The sequence below is a fragment of the Mustelus asterias genome, unplaced genomic scaffold (genome assembly GCF_964213995.1).
Source record: "Mustelus asterias unplaced genomic scaffold, sMusAst1.hap1.1 HAP1_SCAFFOLD_2303, whole genome shotgun sequence".
Classification (NCBI taxonomy): domain Eukaryota; kingdom Metazoa; phylum Chordata; class Chondrichthyes; order Carcharhiniformes; family Triakidae; genus Mustelus; species Mustelus asterias.
The window spans coordinates 33,306-44,116 of NW_027592248.1; the positions used below are offsets into that span (position 1 = coordinate 33,306).

At 47.0% G+C, this 10,811-nt stretch overlaps 1 non-coding gene across 1 annotated transcript; it reads right to left on the reverse strand.

Moving 5' to 3' along the window:
- Positions 1–2,254: 2,254 nt before the first annotated feature.
- On the reverse strand, positions 2,255–2,336 carry trnas-cga (transfer RNA serine (anticodon CGA)). The gene has a single exon. It is a non-coding gene; the product is annotated as a tRNA-Ser (tRNA).
- Between the last annotated feature and the right edge of the window lie 8,475 nt (positions 2,337–10,811).

The window sequence follows — 10,811 nt, forward strand, 5'->3', positions numbered from 1 at the left end:
ATATAGCACTTGAGGCAAACTGGAGGCAAGGATACGTGGATACAATGTGGGACCAGTTGGATGATGAGCCATGATCATCATGAAAGGTGGAGCAGGCTCGAAGGGCCGAATGGCCTCCTCCAGCGACGATGTTATTTTTCTGTGTTCTTTTCACTGCATCTGTTAATTTGCAGAAAGTTCAGCTCTGACAGTGAATCTGGTTTCCTCCAGGCCCAATCGGAGGGTGGTCAGAAACTGTCTGTCACTGTCAGAAACTCCATTATCAGCGACTGTGGGATGATTATTTAACTGGCTGTCATTGGTTGTTGAGGGTGTGATTTACTGTTATCTGTCAGTGCAGGAGAAACAAATAAAACAGGAAATCCAGAGATTCCGAGAGCAGATAATTTGTATTTTCACCCGAAAGAAACGCAATGACATCTGTAATCACTATAATAACTGAAAAAAAACAGATATGATTGGCTCTTGACGCGGAACCTGGTGAACAGATGTGGTCCTGCACCATATGGACTCCAGCGGTTCCAGAAGGCAGCTCACCACCACCTTCCCAAGGGCAATTATGGATGGGCAATAAATGCTGACCCAGACAGCGACGCTCACATTCCATGAATGAATTCAAAGGCAATCTGCGGGAAGCGGGCCTCAGAGTGTTACTGAGGTGAAGAACTATAACTAACCCCCTGTAATCCGGAGCAAAGGCTAAAAGGAGGGGAAATTCCGTCTGGGACCTTACATTTGGTGAAAGTTTTGTCCTGTGAATGTGTAGGTGTGAATATTGTGTAAGAGAGTGTGCATATCTGTGTGGAGTTTGCACGTTCTCCTTGTGTCTGCGCGGGTTTCCTCTGGGTGTTCCGGTTTCCTCCCACAGTCCAAAGACGTGCTGCTTAGGTGCATGGGCTATGCTAAATTGCCCCTTAGTGTCCCAGGATGTGGAGGTTCGGGGGATTAGCGATGGTAAAATTGCGCGAAAGATGCTGTTTCAGAGAGTCGGTGCAGACTCGATGGGCCAACTGGCTTCCTTCTGCAATGCAGAGATTCTATGCATACAAAGTGTATTCACTTATGAAACCAAGAATCCCTTCCGTTTTCCGAGCGAGTCTTTTAAAATTTCTTCTAATCTTCAACGATCTCTCTGAACCTTAGGTCCATCTGGGCCTGCACACTGTTTAGAACTGGACCATTCAGTTTCTATTGCCTCTCCCCATCTTTGCTGTCAAAATGCAGCACTGTTCCTGAGTGTGGGATTAATAATGTGTCTCTGCTACAATATCAATTAGAGCTGAGACTGCAGCTTCTGTTTCTCCAGGAGAATCTTTCTTGATAAAGCCGGAATTTACAAGGAATTCTGTCACTGAGACATTGTCTGGCCGTCTGTGTCTCACTGCCCTAACTCACTCTGTCTCTTTCTATCCCTCTGCCCCATCTCATCCACTCTATATGTAGGCGGGATATTGTTGTTTAGTGACTGAGTGCACACAATCTGTATCTCATTTGATCAAATAGAATTCAGTTCGTGAACAATATCATCATTTCAACCAGTTCTGGGTTATCCCCGGAACAACTCTGATTGGCTGCAGCCCCCTGAATCTGAGGAACAGACACTGTGAGCATCGCCGGCCTCAGAGGCTTGAACAGTTACTGAGCTGGAAAACCCCACCTAATCCCCGAGAATCCACAGCACAGAGCGAGAGGAGAGGAAAACCTGTCCTGGGAGCTGTCAATCTGAGACACAGTTTGACCTGACAATGTGCAGATGTGAACCTGTTCTTTCCATTCCCAATCCGTTTTAGCCAGGAAAACCGAACGCGCAGTAATGACCAGCTTGTCGCAATGTGTTTGAATGAACACGATGACATATCATCTAAGCAGCATTTTGATATTCTCATTCATTCTATTCATTCTGATTAAATGTCCTTCTTATGCTCTGTGTGTCTTTACATCAGAATCTTCCTCTGACGTGAGACATTGTTTTGTCCTTGTGCACCTGATGCTGATTTTTTTTTTCATTCTGCTCACGTTATGATTTTCCGCATGGAACCGCAGAAAGAACCAGAGAAAAGTACCAGCACAGAAGGAACCCATTCGGCCTATCACATCCATGCCAGCCCGAGGACACCCAGGTGTCCTTTCCAAGCTCAGCTTCCTACACCCGGCCCAGATCCATGCAGCTGAAAGCATGATGGAGATCCACATACTTAATAGAAAAAAATTGGCGACTTCGTACGTGCCTGAAGCAAACATTTCCAACCATAATCGCTGCGAGCAGGGTTCGAATCTGCGCGGGGAAACCCCATTGCATTTCGAATCCAACGCCTTAACCACTCGGCCATCGCACCTACTTATTTCCCACAGTAATGTAACCACCTCAGTAACGTGCATATATTATCTTCATCAGTACCAGGATTGGACAGAGCACAGTGTGTGAGCTGAAATTTGTTCCTCAATTTTTACTTTGTATCTTTGTCTCTGAATTCATTTATTAGGTCAGAGACTTGTTTGTTTCTATTTAAATTATTTTTCAGTGAAAACTAATTACGTCCGAAGAGAAAATGAAAAAAAAAAGTATCTCTATTACTGTCGAATGTTGCGTTTGCCCTGTTTTTGTTCACTCGTTTGAAAATGCAAGAGGCCGCCGATAAGGTTCTAAATAAATTATCAATGCGATGGCCGGGAATCGAACCCATATCACCTGCTTGAAAGGCAGCTATTTTCACCACGATACTACCATCGCTCGCGCTGCATAAGCAATTGTTATTTGCATTTGTTATAATTACGGAACTACCTTAGAACATAGAACATTACAGCGCAGTGCAGGCCCTTCGGCCCTCGATGTTGCGCCGACCAGTGGAACCAATCGAAAGCCCCTCTAATCTCCACTATTCCAATATCACCCATATGTTTATCCAATAACCATCTGAATGCTCTTCATGTTGACGAGTCCACTGCTGCAGGCAGGGCATTCCACGCCCTTACTACTCTCTGAGTAAAGAACCTACCTCGAAGATCTGTCCTATATCGCTCACCCCTCAATTTAAACCTTAGTTGCTGATTTCATCAGGCACCAGGTGAGCCCGTAGTAAACTGAAATTGGCTTGTCTCGTTTTAGCCACTTTTTTACTATTGTTTCATACTGGGAATTCATTGATCAATTTTGAGGCCTGTTCTTTCATTGAACAAAGTTTCCACTGAAAGTAAATTGAAGCTGAATTTTCCATTAGAAAGATCGTGATGGTGAGGATTTCATTTTAAGTGTGCCCACCTACTGTTATGACCTGCGATAACTAATTAAAGAAATCAGAATTGTGATGGCCAGGAACTGACCCTAGATCAAATGCTAGCACCGTCACCACTCCACCACCATCGCTCACCTGGTTCTGCCACCCACTCTGCAAGAAAGTTCAGCTCTGACAGTGAATCTGGTTTCCTCCAGGTCCAATCTGCGGATGGTCAGAAACTGTCTGTCACTGTAAGAAACTCCATTATCAGCGAGTCTGGGATGACCATTTAACTGGCTGTTACTGGTTGTTGTGGTTGTGATTTACTGTTACCTGTCAGCGCAGGAGCCACAAATGAAACGATACAAACACTTATTTGGAGAAAGGGCTTCTCTTGTGGCACTGGGAGCATTTGCATAATGGATCATAGAATCATAGAAACCCAACAGTGCAGAAGGAGGCCATTCGGCCCATCGAGTCTGCACCGACCACAATCCCACCCAGGCCCTACCCCCACATATTTACCTGCTAATCCCTCTAACCGACGCATCTCAGGACTCGAAGGGGCAATTTTTAACCTGGCCAATCAACCGAACCCGCACATTTTTGGACTGTGGGAGGAAACCAGAGCACCCAGAGGAAACCCACGCAGACACGAGGAGAATGTGCAAACTCCACGCAAACAGTAACCCGAGCCGGGAATCGAACCCAGGACCCTGGAGCTGTGAAGCAGCAGTGCTAACCACTGTGCTACGGTGCCGCCCAATGCCTGGTTCTGTTCAGTTTGACGGCAGTCACGTCTGATGCACTTTGATTCTTGCATTTTTTACCCAAGATATCCTTTCCCTGTCGCGACATGTCATGTTTATTTGCTCGTTTGCTTAAATGTTGAACTGGAACCAATTGGAATTGGCCTATTATTTCAGCAAGATGTACTTTCTACTCTGAGCGCTCTTTGTTGCAGTACGAGCGCTGCAGCTGCGGATCTGTGGCGCAAAGAATGGCATGTCGGATTTCTCATCATTGTTTAATTAAATTTAATTTGATTTGTTATTGTCACATGTATTAGTATACAGTGAAAAAGTATTTTTTCTTGTGCACTGTAGAGACAAAGCATACCGTTCATGGAGAAGGAAAGAAGAGACTGCAGAAGGAAAGAAGAGACTTGCTCATTGTTCCACTGGAGCAAGCTGAGAGGGAATGATTGGAGGCAGGAGTGCTGGTGAGAGATTGATTGAATTATTTATTTATTTAATTAGTCAGCTCGTGTGTGGTTTTTTTGGCCTTTACTTTTGCAGTAGTATTTTTCTGAAGTTTAAAGTGAAAACCAGAAGCGGGCTGCTAAGGAGTCTGGGAAGGGTTTTTTAAACGCACGAAGTATAAAAGGTAGACTGCAGTATTCAGCGGGCAGCGTCGGGAGCGGGCAGCGGAGTGCGTGGGAAGCAGAGCGTGAGCTATAAGGCTTTGGCTCACAGTGCTTAGGCAGAATGGGCGAGCAGGACTGAGTTTAAATTCATTTTTGCACTTTCTACCTGGTACTGGCAAGGTATCCAGAGGGGATGGGTGTGCAGGCAGTGCTATGTTCCTCTTGCACTATGTTTGAGGTGAGGGACGACGTCAGTGTCCCTGCTGATTACATCTGTGGGAAGTGCACCCATCTGCACCTCCTCCAAAACCGTGTTAGGGAACTGGAGTTGAAGTTGGATGAACTTAGGATCATTAGAGATGCAGAGGTGGCCATAGACAGAAGCTTAAGTAATACAGTTACTCCGAGGAATGAACACAGATGGGTGACGGTGAGTCACCCATCCGTGCAGGGATCCCCTGTGGTCGTTCCCCTTAGCAACAAGTATTCCACTTTGGATACGGTTGAGGGGCATGACATACCAGTGGTGAGCCGCAGTGAGAGGATCTCCAGCACTGTCTCCGTCTCTGTTGCTCGGGAGGGTAAGGGGCAGAGCGGGAGGGCAATAGTTATTGGGGAGTCGTTAGTTAGAGGGATAGATAGGAGGTTCTGTGGCAGCAAAAGAGACTCACAGATGGTATGTTGCCTACCGGATGCCAAGGTCCGTGACGCCTCGGACCGTGTTTTCTGGATTCTGAAGGGGGAGGGGAAACAGTCACAAGTCGTGGTACACATTGGTACCAACGACATAGGTAAGAGAAGGGACGGGGATTTAAAGCAGGAATTTCTGGAGCTGGGCTGGAAGTTGAGAGCCAAGACAAAACATGTGGTCATCGCTGGTACGTTGCCGGTGCCACGTGATAGCGAGTTGAGGAACAGGGAGAGAGTGCAGTTAAATATGTGGTTGCAGGGATGGTGTAGGAGGGACGGTTTCAGATACGTGGATAATTGGAACACATTCTGGGGAAGGTGGGACCTGTACAAACAGGACGGGGTGCACCTGAACCAGAGGGGCACCAATATCCTAGGAGGGAAATTTGATACCTCTTCCGGGGGGTTTAAAATAATTTGTCAGGGGAGTGGGAAAAGGAGTTGTAGTCCGGAAGTCAGTGAGGGTGGTGAGGTATTGGGGAAGGTATCAGGGTCAAGGGTGGGTACCGGTAGACAGGAAGGTGGGTTGAAGTGTGTCTACTTCAATACAAGGAGCATCCTGAACAAGGTAGATGAACTTGGGGCGTGGATTGGCACTTGGGACTACGATGTTGTGGCCATTACGGAGACGTGGGTAGAACAAGGACAGAAATGGTTGTTGGATGTTCCGGGGTATAGATGTTTCACTAAGTGTAGGGAAGCTGGTAAAAGAGGTGGAGGAGTAGCATTGTTAATTGAGGACAGTTTAACAGCTGCGGAAAGGCACTTCGAGGGGGATCTGCACACTGAGGTAATATGGGCTGAGGTTAGAAATAGGAAAGGAGCGGTCACGTTGTTAGGAGTTTACCATAGGCCCCCAAATAGTAATAGAGATGTGGAGGAAGAAATTGCTAAGCAGATTATGGATATGTGTGGGGGTCACAGGGTAGTTGTCATGGGGGACTTTAACTTTCCAAATATTGATTGGAACCTTTGTAGGTCAAATAGTTCGGATGGGGCAGTTTTTGTGCAGTGTGTGCAGGAGGGTTTCCTGACACAATATGTGGACAGGCCGACAAGAGGTGAGGCCACATTGGATTTGGTACTGGGAAATGAACCGGGCCAAGTGTTAGATTTGGTTGTGGGAGAGCACTTTGGAGATAGTGACCACAATTCGGTGTCTTTTGTTATTGCAATGGAGAGGGATAGGGCCGTACGGCAGGGCAAGGTTTACAATTGGGGGAGAGGTAATTATGATACGATTAGGAAAGAATTAGGGGGCATAAGTTGGGAACAGAAACTGTCAAGGAAAGGAACTAATGAAAAGTGGAACTTTTTCAAGGAACAAATACTGGGTGTCCTTGATAGGTATGTCCCTGTCAGGCAGGGAGGAAATGGCCCAGTGAGGGAACCATGGTTCACGAAAGAGGTGGAATGTTTTGTGAAAAGGAAGAGGGAAGCATATGTAGGGATGAGGAAACATGGTTCAGATGGCCCGATTGAGGGTTACAAGTTAGCAAGGAATGCTGAAAAAGGGGCTTAGGAGAGCTAGGAGGGGACATGAGAAGTCCTTGGCGGGTCGGATCGAGGAAAGCCCCAAGGCTTTTTACTCTTATGTGAGGAATAAAAGAATGACCAGTTTGAGGTTAGGGCCTGTTAACGACAGTAGTGGGAACTTGTGTATGGAGTCAGTAGAGATAGGCGAGGTGATGAATGAATTCTTTTCTTCAGTGTTCACCAAGGAGAGGGGCCATGTTTTTGAGGAAGAGAAGGTGTTACAGGCTAATAGGCTGGAGGAAATAGATGTTCGGAGGGAGGATGTCGTGGCAGTTTTCAATAAACTGAAGGTCGATAAGCCCCCTGGGCCTGATGAAATATATCCTAGGATTCTTTGGGAGGCAAGGGATGAGGTTGCAGAACTTTGGCTTTGATCTTTGGGTCTTCGCTGTCCACGGGGATAGTGCCAGAGGACTGGAGAATGGCGAATGTTGTTCCTCTGTTTTAGAAAGGGAATAGAAATGACCCTGGTAATTATAGACCGGTTAGTCTTACTTCGGTGGTTCGCAAATTGATGGAAAAGGTCCTTCGGGATGGGATTTACAACCATTTAGCAAGATGCGGATTAATCCGGGATAGTCAGCACGGATTCGTGAAGGGCAAGTCGTGCCTCACAAATTTGTCATATACATGGATTTTAGAAAGGCGTTTGATAAAGTCCCCCACTTTCGGCTTATGATGAAAGTGAGGAGGTGTGGGATAGAGGGAAAGTTGGCCGATGGGATAGGTAACTGGCTGTCTGATCGAAGACAGAGGGTGGTGCTGGATGGAAAATTGTCGGATTGGAGGCAGGTTGCTAGCGGAGTGCCACAGGGATCAGTGCTTGGTCCTCTGCTCTTTGTGATTTTTATTAATGACTGAGAGGAGGGGGCTGAAGGGTGGATCAGTAAATTTGCTGATGACACCAAGATTGGTGGAGTCGTGGATGAGGTGGAGGGCTGTTGTAGGCTGCAAAGAGACATAGATAGGATGCAAAGCTGGGCTGAAAAATGGCAAATGGAGTTTAACCCTGATAAATGTGAGGTGATTCATTTTGGGAGGACAAATTTAAATGTGGATTACAGGGTCAAAGGTAGGGTTCTGAAGACTGTGGAGGAACAGAGAGATCTTGGGGTTCATATCCACAGATCTCTAAAGGTTGCCACTCAAGTGGATAGAGCTGTGAAGAAGGCCTATAGTGTGTTTGCTTTTTTTAACAGGGGGTTGGAGTTTAAGAGCCGTGGGGTTATGCTGCAACTGTACAGGACCTTGGTGAGACCACATTTGGAATACTGTGTGCAGTTCTGGTCACCTCACTATAAGAAGGATGTGGAAGCGCTGGAAAGAGTGCAGAGGAGATTTACCAGGATGCTGCCTGGTTTGGAGGGTAGGTCTTATTAGGAAAGGTTGAGGGAGCTAGGGCTGTTCCCTCTGGATCGGAGGAGGCTGAGGGGAGACTTAATAGAGGTTTATAAAATGATGAAGGGGATAGATCGAGTGAACGTTCAAAGACTATTTCCTCGGGTGGATGGAGCTATTACAAGGGGGCATAACTATAGGGTTCATGGTGGGAGGTATAGGAAGGATATCAGAGGTAGTTTCTTTACGCAGAGAGTGGTTGGGGTGTGGAATGGACTCCCTGCAGTGATAGTGGAGTCAGACACTTTAGGAACATTTAAGCGGTTATTGGATAGGCACATGGAGCACACCAGGATGATAGGGAGTGGGATAGCTTGAACTTGGTTTCAGATAAAGCTCGGCACAACATCGTGGGCCGAAGGGCCTGTTCTGTGCTGTACTGTTCTATGTTCTATGTTCTATCTCCCTAACCTGCACATCTATGGACAGTTCTGGACAATTTAGCATGGCCAATCCACCTAACCTGCACAGAGTTTGAGTGTGGGAGGAAACTGGAGCACCTGGAGGGCACTCACTTCGGTACGGGAGGAAGTGCAAACTCCACACAGACAATGGCCCAAGGTTCGAATTGTGCCAGGGCCTCTGGTGCTGTGAGGCATCAGTGTTAACCATTGTGCCACCGTATGTGTGTGAGAGCATGTGTGTGTGAGAGAGTATGTGTGTGCATTAGCTGTTCTCCAGTTCTTTGGCAGCTCCCCCGTGGTCAGACAGAAATTAAAACTTTGGGTCAGAGACCTTGCAATCTCCTCCCTTGCCTCCCAAAGCATCTTGAGGCACAATCACCCAGACCTGGAGACGTGTCCAAGCAAGCCTCCCAACACCTCCAAAACCTTGTCCCTTCCTTTGTCAATTGGCTGAAGAACATCACAGTCTCTGTCTCTCTCCCTGCCTCTCCTCTCTAACTCTCTGCCCCTTTCTGTCTCTCTGCCCCCGCTCTCTCGGCACGGTCCGGTAGGACAGTGGGTAGCACGGTTTGGGCGGCACGGTAGCACAGTGGTTAGCACTGCTGCTTCATAGCTCCTGGGACCTAGGTTCGAATCCCAGCTTAGGTCACTGTCCTGTGGTGTTTGTACATTCTCCTCATGACAGCGTGGGTTTCCTCCGGGTGCTCCGGTTTTCTCCCACAGTCGAAAGATGTGCGGGTTAGGTTGATTGGCCATGCTAGAATTGTCCCTTAGTGTCCTGAGATGCGTAGGTTAGAGGTATTAGCGGGTAAATGTGTCGGCATATGGGGGTAGGGCCTGGGTGGGATTGTGGTCGGTGCAGATCCGATGGGCCAGATGGCCTGTTTCTGCACTGTAGGGTTTCAATGGTTCTATGATTCTCTCTCTGTCCCCTCTCTCTCGCTGCCCACCCTCTCTCTCTGCCCCCCTCTTTGCTTCCCTCTCTCTCTGTCGGCCTCTCTCTGCATGTCACCCCCCTCTCTCTATGCCCCTATTTCTCTCTATGCCTCCTCTCTCGTCATGCCCCCCTCCCGCTCGGCATGCCCCCCTCTCTGCCCCTGAAGTCGGAAAATATACCTCTATAGGCTTGTATGAGTCAAAATACAGTCATGCTTTATACTCATAAGCTTATGGGAGAACTTGACCCCTTGAAAGCGGAAGCCAAAGTTCTCTCTGAACACAAGAAGCGTGGATATTTATACATCAGGGTTCCCAATACAAGCCATAAAGCAAAGTCCAGTTAACAGTCCTTGATCATAAATTATAGTTCCTTTAACAGCTTCTGATAGTCTCTGGATCATGGTTAGAGGCCATCTGGTATCCTTGGGTCATAAAGCACAATTCTTCTGATCGTTGCAGTCAAGGTGTCACCTCTGGTCCCCTGCTCTTCCCGCAGCGTTTCCTTTGAAGTGACTGAGTGACTGAGTGCAACTGTCCCAGTGGGAGTCCTCCTTCAAACGGCCATTCTCGCACTCTACCATTTGGTCGCTGCTTCCTCTGTTTAAATCATAGACAAGCCCAACGGAAAGAAAGACTAACATCTATATTCAACTGTCTGTTTTATCAGAATGATATAAACAAGCGAGGGAACCATGAACAAATGGCTTATACTAAAAGTAAAAGATGAAACCAACAAATGGCTTATACTACTAAAAGTAAAAGATGAAAGACATGAACAAATGGCTTATGCTCCTACCAGGAGCAATATAAACAAAAAGGAGGCTAGCCATAAGGAGGAGTTATGTTTGTGATACATTCCAGGTACAAAGTTCAACCTTTTAGGCACAAAATACATTGAGTACAAAAAAAACATTAACCCTTTCCCTTCTTCAATCCCCCCTTTTGGTCAGAGGCCAAGTGCAAACATGGCCCCATGACCAACTCAGAGCCAAGTGTTACCAACATATATGGGCCTACCTCCTTCATCAGGAAGTCTGCCCCTTCTGCCTGTACACTTGCACTCGGCATAATTCGGGCTGTTACCGTTTTACAACAAGTGTTCAATAATACCATACAAATACAACATGTGATAACAATGACAATTAGTGCAATTAACTCGTGCATCAGGTATGATCCCCACGACCCGAACCATTGCCCCAGCCATCCCGGAGGGTTATAATTATGATATTGGTTCCCTTCACCTTGCATTGTCATCACCACTCG